Source organism: Pinus tabuliformis, chromosome 6 (assembly GCF_031772625.1).
Source record: "Pinus tabuliformis cultivar Carrire ecotype Pingquan chromosome 6, CPIR1, whole genome shotgun sequence".
Classification (NCBI taxonomy): Eukaryota; Viridiplantae; Streptophyta; class Pinopsida; order Pinales; family Pinaceae; genus Pinus; species Pinus tabuliformis.
The window spans coordinates 1,264,244,582-1,264,254,043 of NC_142292.1; positions in this window are offsets into that span (position 1 = coordinate 1,264,244,582).

Genomic DNA, 9,462 nt, shown 5'->3' on the forward strand with positions numbered 1-9,462 from the left:
CTGATGATCAATCCTCGCTTTGATATCCTATAGAAATTTTCCTACAAACCAAAGAGCTCTGATACCATGTAGAAACTTTTTCTACAAATCATCTAGCTCTGATACCATGTAGAAATTTTGAATAGTAAACACATATTCAACAGAGATTATCCTGATTATACACTATTGCAGAAAACATGCATAATACATAACCTCCTCTACGTTAATCATCAATTTACAGAAGCAGAAACAATAACATGTGCACATAGAAGCATCAATCACACATATCAACACAATATTTTCCTGGGGAAAGCATCTCGCTAAAAACCCCAACTATCTGTATATTATATTGATTGAGAACATGTAACAAACATAGTACAATACTCCTCACAAGTACTCAGTACTATCTCCACCTGTTACACATAAAACTAGCTCAGATTTGATCTCCAAATCTCCCCCGCTGCTTTGCCTACCTCCACTGCACAATCTTGCAAGAGAATGAATGAGAATGGCTGATCCAAACTCCTATTTACCTTGTGAAAATCACCCACACTGTAAATCACATGAGCACAAGCTATATTTCACTTGGTATTGGCCCACACTACGCATAGATCATTGGCATAACTCAATCCCATGCATGTGCACAATCTCATGCACAACTGATAGCAATCTCAACCTCTAACACCTGTCTCCACTGAACTGTACATGCACTGAGTTAACTGATGTATTATTCAGTTGCATTATGAGTTAATAATTAGTGAATTAATTAATAACTAATTCACACAACTCATCACTTAGTCTATTGATTAGTTAGACTAAATACAACTAGTTCAACTAAGTCAAACTGAACACAACTCCATTAACTGCTCATCCAACTCCACAGAACTCAACCACATGAGTTCTAACTGATGTCCTACATGCAATAACTCAACTGAATCATAAAGAAAACATATTTCCTTCTGACAGCTGCATGTGCCACATCTGTAGCTCAAATTGAAGTGCTCCAAGAGGATAAGATAAAGTTTATAGTCTAAATATTATTATGAGACAATAATATTTGACTTTTCTATTTTTGACTAACAGTCTAAAAATAGATTCTAATCACTCCTGCTGTGATCACTCTTGCTGTGATCACTCATGCTGTAATCACTCCTGCTGTGATCCAAAAATAGACTTTGCGCCATAATTTTCCTGCGGGCCCACTTAGTGAAGGCGACTCCTTTCCACTAAGCTCCATCATCTTGTTGCATTCTCAACAAGCATTTCTTGTTGCACACTTTTCAACAGTATGAGTGTGAGCGGTGTGAGGTTTGTCAAGTTGATTGAAATGGTTTTTATCCAAGGCTTAGTTCAGCAACCTGAATTCTTTCATTAGAGGTTTCCTCGCTTTCCATAACATAATTATCTCTATACAAAAGAAATCCTGAGCATGAGTTGATTCTGTAAGTAGAAACCTTGGCTTGGTGTCGATTGGTTCAATTTCCATTTACCTTTTAGTTATTCAAGTAGAATTAATTTGATTGATTTAGTTTCCATTTTATTTTGAGTTTTGATAAATAGAAATCCTAGTTCTATTGATTCACCTTTTGAGTTTGACAGTAGAGATCTTAGTTTGATTTTCAAATGATTTAGTTCTCGTTTACCTCTGATTTTTTATCATGAATTTCTTGAGTACAAAAATGAGCTTGTGTTGAATGATTAATTTAGATTAGGTTAGAGGTTTCATGAAGGTTTAAGTATTTAGATTTTGGATTAAGTATATACTTTTGATGTTTTTAAAAGTGTGAATGGTTTGAAGTATTTATGAATTGATTGTAAAACGAAGCTTTTATAACTGGGACTAGGCTTGGATCAGTTGTATAATCATCATTTTGTACTTAAACAGGTCATGTAATATCATGTTTATATGAATGAACAATGATAATATGATGACATGTTGATGGTTGTAGCTTAGTTTTGAGATCCATTAGATTTGAAGCATGGTTAGATTGAGAGTTAAAGGTTAATGAATTTTATCGAATAGACTTTCTAAGTTTATTTTTTGTAGTTTTAAATTAGAATAAACTTTCATCCTTTAAATTTGAGTGTGTCGACATAGCTAGTGAAGGAACATCAATTTGGAGGCTTGTTACTTAGTTTCTTTTGAGTGTCCACAGATTTGAATGCTTGTCGATTTGTTTCATCACTTGGGATTTAGCTTAGCAATTAGATCTCTTTTCAATTAGAATATTTCTTTCTTTTCATAGCATAATCATTTCTTTGTAAGAGCAAGTACGAGTGTGAATTCGATTGTGCAAGTAGAGATATCAATTTAATGCAGATTGATTTGGCTTTCATTTACTTTTGAGTTTTGATTATAAGTTTCTTGATTATGAAGAGTGAGCCTTATTTCGAATTATTTATTTCATGTAGATTAGGAGTCTCGAATTGAAGGTTTTCATAGATTAAGTTGCAATGAGTTTCTTTTAATATGATCTTTCAAGTTAGAATTTCTGTCATAGGTGTTCTTTTCGAGCAAGTGTATGGTGTGTTCTTTTAAATAATTTATTTTACAGCAAGTGAATAGTGTTTGTTTGTAAGTAGTGATCAGAAGTTATTTTATAGTAGTGATTGGTATTCTTTTATAGCAGTGAAACAGTAAATTGATTTTGTACTCTAATTTAGGTTCCTGCGTTACTTGCATTTGTTCCTCAAAGCTTAAGAGTCTCAGATTCATAATTTAATGTTGGAATTATAACACATATAATTTCCCGAACAATATCCCTATGTGTGCCTCCACTCTTTCGTTATTGTCCTTTCTTCCTATTTCTTTTTCTTTTCCTTGTTCAGACTACCACTTCATCTTCCTTATGCTCAACTACTTTGGCTTGTTTGGTGCACCACCTAAGTGACTTAGCATTTAAACCTATTGAAAAAAAATCATTAGAGTTTAAGTTTTTCATGAAATCCTATAGTTAGTGGGATGCAAAAGAAAGTTGCACAATTGATTGAAGATATCACATGAAGGAAAATCACTTAAGCTGATGATTGCTAAAATATCCCTAAGGCTTGATGAACATGGATTTTCTTTCTTTTATACTTGGATATGGGAAATGCCTTGGGTAAAATGCACTCATAGGTGGGATGCTTTATACCAATATGCATGTCTTTTTTCCCTACAAAAAATGTGTTGGACCCATAATTAGCTATCTTATCCTTAAAACATGTGTTTTGGCTTATGCATTAGGGAACAAACCCCTTTATTCCATTTCTATGTGGGTAGTAAGTTGGAGCTTTGACTTGAAATGAGGTGATAATCTCATAATCTATGAGACCATGCTTGGACTTCCACTTCTTCCCATTTATTCTAATTTTGTTGAAACATCATTGCCACCACTTGATCCTTTTCTTGGGATTACCCAAGCGAAGCTTCTAGTGGGGCATATCACTCTTACAATGACCTATCATCTTGGGGGCGGGGGGGGGGGATTTGTGGATTTAGAAAAGGTGGAGATATTAGGAGTAACCTTGAAGCTAATCAGGCACTTTGCGGTGCAAGGAATGTGATATTGTGGAAGTTGATGGATAATTTATAGGGTGGAGATCTAGTTTCTATAGTAGATCATAATATAAATCTCCTATCCTAATATATTTCACCATACATTTTCATCTTGAATGAATATTTGTCTCTTTACACTTATTAATTGTTCGAATCTTACCTCAGGTTTAGTAAAAGGATTTGATCATGTCGTTCTTTTCTTTGCATAATTACCCCTACCTTTTAGGCATTTGTGAGGTCATTGAAGCTTAAAAGGGAGTATCCCATGCATGAAAAATAAGCTATATGAATGTGGGCCAAGGCATTTCCTGCCACTAGTGAGTAGGTGACCAAGAAAATATTTGATTTGCTAGAGGTAAATGATACAAAGGAGGTCAACGTTGGAGTGGACATCAATATGCCACACATCATTGACATGTGTGCATACAATGGTGGGTCAAGGACAAAGGCATTTAATATGGTGGAATGAAGTACTGCTTGGATAACTTTGATAGCTAAAAAGCTACTTGCTATATGTTGAACATAGCAACAAGAAATGCTAAAAATAGAAGTGCTAAAAATAGCACTGCTATAAATAGCAGTTTGGGTACCAGTGTTGGACATAGCAACAAGGAATGAAAAATGGAAATGCTAAAAATAACATTGCTATAAATAGAATTTCGAGATGGATTCCAATTTTAGTTAGTCCTTGAACTAAAATTGAGAAGTAAAATTCGAATTTGTTCTTAACAGTTGTTTGATTAATAATTAATTAATTCATCTTGAGTTAATTAGTTGTAGAAAATCAAACATGAAGTCTATGTGGGGACATGCAACAGTTTCTCCATTAATTGAGGAATTTATCCATCAGTTAAAGAGATAAGGATGAGTTGTAATTAGTTGGCTCAGTTAACTGAGTCAAGTCCAGTTAGATTAATTCAAACATTTTGCTGAATTAATTGTGAGTTCAGTTAGTTAATGCTTGCATGCATGTAACTACTGCTCTCCAAATAACTGAATATTCTCTCATAAATAACTCATGCATGTCAGTTCAGAAAGAGACCCAGTTGAGATCAGAGGAAGGGACAATGTACTATTAGTTGGAGGATTTTTCCTATAAAGGAAACTCATCCATGCAGAAGGAATTATCTCCTTCAGGTTTGTGCAGTTATTTCTGAGCCAAGTGAGCAGTGTGAGGTGGGAATTCACACAAGTGGAAGCACTAGACCCCAGGAAAAATTGTGCAAGGAAATAGGAGGCTTGGAGGGCAGAGGAGAAGGTTGTGAGAGCCTTTGACTGTCTATGAGCAGTATTGTTTGATTGCAGAGAGAGCAGGATAGCTTGAGAGCTGATTCTTTTTGTAACTCGAACATATTTCCACTTGTATGATAATACAGAGATTGGGGTTTTAGGCTGAGGCTTTCCCCGGGTTATTTCTTCTGTGTTCATGTGTGATTGAATTCTCTTTCTCAGTTATATGTGTTCTATTTGATCTTGCTCATATTAGATTAAGCTTCCGCAAAGTTTGTTGTAGAAGTAGATCTTGTATTTTGCTTTAGTATATTGGATAATCTGTTGAACTACAGTGGGAATTTCTACATGGTATCAGAGCAAAGGTGATCAAAGGTGAAGAACAATATACAAGAAGGGAGAAGTTTGAAGTTTGAGGTTCTTGAATATAGAAATCGAGTTCTTATCACATCTCAATTTCACCAATGGCGTTCAACGGTTTAAGACTCAATATGCCCTTTATGGCAGCTCGAATTATATAGCCTCGAAGAATCGCATGGAAGCAGTATTAGAGGATAATGGTCTAAAGGACTTCATTGATCAAGAATTCCCCAAGCCCTCAGCATCTGATGCTACAGAATTGGCGGAATGGAAGAAATGTGTGGCTAGAGCAAGGAGAATCCTTCTGGAGGGAGTTCGAGACCACATAGTATCGAGTCTCCATGGGAAGGAGACACCATTTTCGATGTGGAAAACATTGAAAGATATATATCAGAACCGTAGCGATCAGAGGAAGCTGGCACTGAAAGACAAGCTTCAGAAAATCAAGTGTGAAAAGGGCGACACGATCTCTACGTATCTGAACAAGCTCACCACCTGCAGGGATGAGCTTGGAAGTGTAGGGATCATGACAGTTGATGATGACATGGTGAGTCTTGCTCTCCCCAGTCTTCCTAAGAGCTGGCATAGCTACCAAGACTCGGTTAATGGAACAAAGAAACTGCCAGATTGGGAACGACTTTGGTTCGATCTGATGCAGGAGGAGATATGGAGAAGCACTAGAGATGGATCTTCTTCATCTAAGGAGGATGAAGAAAATTGTGCCTTAGCGAGTAAGGCAAAGAAAGGGAAGGAGAAGGTTTCTCATCCCAAATCTAGTTCTTCCCATGGTGGGAAGAAGTTTGACAAATCGAAAGTGCGATGCTTTCGTTGTCATGAGGTGGGCCATTTTGCTACAAATTTTCCACTGAAGAAATCCAAGATGGGATCCAAGGAAGGATCTGAAGGTGAGGAATTGGCCTCATAGTTCAAGTTAGATTTCACCCTCTTTGCATGCACGGTTTCATCCATGGTGGGATGTGGTTCGTTTCTTGATAGTGGAGCTTCTTTCCACATGACCAGTGACAAGAGTTTGTTCAGTACCTTGGAGGAGAAAGATCTTCAGATACTCATAGCAATGGGTAATGATGAAAAGTATAGTATCTCAGGTGTAGGCACAATTGTTTTTCAGAGGGAGCATGGAGCTCACATTATGTTGACCGATGTCAAGTATGTACCAGGACTGAAGAAAAATCTGGTGTCAATCGTAATGCTGGAAGACAAAGGCTATGATGTAGTCTTCAGTAAGGGAAAGGTTTTCCTTTGATACATCACCACTAGACAGGTGAAGCAGATCGGTTCACGAGTCAAGAATCTGTATGCTCTTGAGGTTCAAGATGCATGCAAATCCTTGAGGAGCAAGGCAACTGTTGGAGACTTGGTGGTTGAGAGTGAGGGTACATTACGTCTCAACATGTAGCGCCAGAAGAAGTCTCAGACAATTGTTGAGGAGCCACAATTGGAGAAGTAGCTTTAGGAAGTTGTGGAGCAGCCAGAACTAGAGATGCTGAGAGGAGATCGAGTGGAGGCATCCACTCATGCAGAGACCTCTAGTAGGGGGAAATTTCCAGCCAAGTGGGCAGAGGGATCACATGCATCCTTACCTCCAGGTAGGATGTGGGGGAATGTGGAGTGATAGTCCCAAGAAGGCTGGAATAGGGGCAAGATCATTGAGGTACCCAACCTCTTTGATTAGACCTTGCTACGGGAGCCCCAATGAGGAGTAGCAGGATTGGATGAGTGGGTAGAGACAGATGCAGATGGAGCGGTAGAGAGAGCTACAGTGCAGGAGTCCCAAGACTGTGCAGAGCTAGCAAGCTGCAGCAATGCGAGAGGCACATGAGTGTTTCACCAGTGCAGGATGGCACAGAGAGGTGTGAAACGGTGTGAGACGCATGGAGTGTTGCAGCAGCTCAGAGGTCAGAGAGGGAGCACTTGTCAGTGACAGATGGAGCTTCAGCATTAGAGGATGTTTCTAGCTCAACAGGAAGGTCAATTGGGAGTTTTTTTTTGTTTCTAGAGTTGTTGGAGTAACAATGCTTGGAAGAAGTGTTGCATGCAGAACATTCCAAAAGTTCAGGATCGGGTTCAAGTTGAATGCCTTTCTTGTTGAGAGGGAGTGTTGAAAATAGCAACAAGAAGTGCTAAAAATATAAGTGCTAAAAATAGCACTACTGTAGATAGCAGTTCGGGTACCAGTGTTGGACATAGCAACAAGGAATGAAAAATGGAAATGCTAAAAATAGCATTGCTATAAATAGCATTTCAGGATGGATTCCAATTTTAGTTAGTCCCTGAACTAAAATTGAGAAGTAAAATTTGAATTTGTTCTTAGCAACTATTTGATTAATAATTAATTAATTCATCTTGAGTTAATTAGTTGTAGAAAATCAAACATGAAGTCTATGTGGGGACATGCAACAGTTTCTCCATTAATTGAGGAATTTATCCATCAGTTAAAGAGATAAGGATGAGCTGTAATATTGAGTTGTAATTAGTTGGCTCAGTTAACTGAGTCAAGTCCAGTTAGATTAATTCAAACAGTTTGTTGAATTAATTGTGAATTTAGTTAGTTAATGCTTGCATGCATGTAACTGCTGCTCTCTAGATAACTGAATATTCTCTCATAAATAACTCATGCATGTCAGTTCGGATAGAGACCCAGTTGAGATCAGAGGAAGGGATAGTGTATTATCAGTTGGAGGATTTTCCCTATAAAGGAAACTCATCCATGCAGAAGGAATTATCTCCTTTAGGTTTGTGCAGTTATTTCTGGGTCAAGTGAGGAGTGTGAGGTGGGAATTCACACAAGTGGAAGCACTGGACCCCAGGAAAAACTGCGCAAGGAAATAGGACGCTTGGAGGGTAGAGGAGAAGGTTGTGAGAGCCTTTAACTGTCTATGAGCAATATTGTTTGATTGCAGAGAGAGCAAGATAGCTTGAGAGCTGATTCTTTTTGTAACTCAAACATATTTCCACTTGTATGATAATACAGAGATTGGTGTTTTAGGCTAAGGCTTTCCCCGGGTTATTTCTTCTGTGTTCATGTGTGATTGAATTCTCTTTCTCAGTTATATGTGTTATATTTGATCTTGCTCATATTCGATTAAGCTTCCGCAAAGTTTGTTGTAGAAGTAGATCTTGTTTTTTTCTTTAGTATATTGCATAATATGTTGATCTATAGTGGGAATTTCTACACTATACACATGGATTATTAGTGAATACTTGGATGTCTCACGTTAGGTATAATTAATCCAATCTGTAATAGGCCACTTGAACATAGGAACTTGACATACCCTACATGTGCATGGCTAGCAAAACATAAGAGAAATAGTGTGGGGGGACTAATACTTGGAGAAGCATGGGTATTTCTGGACAACAAAAATGGTTTAATCCATTCATGTAGATGACTAGTAGATAATTAGAGAAATGGATTAATGAAGGATAAGTGATATGCATGGGGATGAAAGTTTTGATAAAGGGCTCTAACAACCATACATGTTGATAGTTGGTAAGAATTTAGGAATGAGAGCATCAATAGATAGATTTTTGGGGAAGTAAAGGAACATCTAAAAATATAACCTCAGCTGACCATCCATGTGGATGACTTGTGGGGAGTTAGGGAAAAGTCTCATCAAATGTTGGAATGTGCTTAAGGAGAGGTTAGAGAGAGGAAACTTCACTGATCTTGTGTGTGGAAAATCAATGGTGAATCATAGAATTGAGGATTCAGTGTCTCAAATGGGACTAAGGAATGGTTCAAGAACAAATAATACTTGTTGTGCTAATAGATGGATGGTTCTTGGAACACTAGATCCCAAGGTAAAATAATCTACAACCCACGTTGATTTCGCTTGGAGGACTTGGAGATAAAAATCGATAGAGTATGGAACAAGTTCATGGAGGGAACATGGTATCATATTAATGATGAAGATTTGGGAACCTACAAGTTAGATAAAAAACAAAATAAAAACAAAAAAAAAAAAATTCACACCCAAGAAAATGTAAATGTCACATAGTTTTCTTGGATCCATTGAGGCTTCAATACTTAGCTAGTAGTGTATCATCATATTATGGATACATAATTTGAATTAACATGTTGTAAAACCTTAAACAATATCATTAATACATAAAGGAATAAGGGATTCCTTTCCCATATACCCATTGAACTATGAGAAAGCCTAACATAGATATTATTTAAGGAAATGAATGCATGTATTTGTTTCTTTTCTTAAATATATTTCAATAGATTTAATAATAAGAAATTTTTACTTGAATTTTATTTTCTTAAGTCCCCATTTCTTGTTTATTTTAGATTTTAAATAATTTTGATTTTAATTCAAAATAAATTATTGATA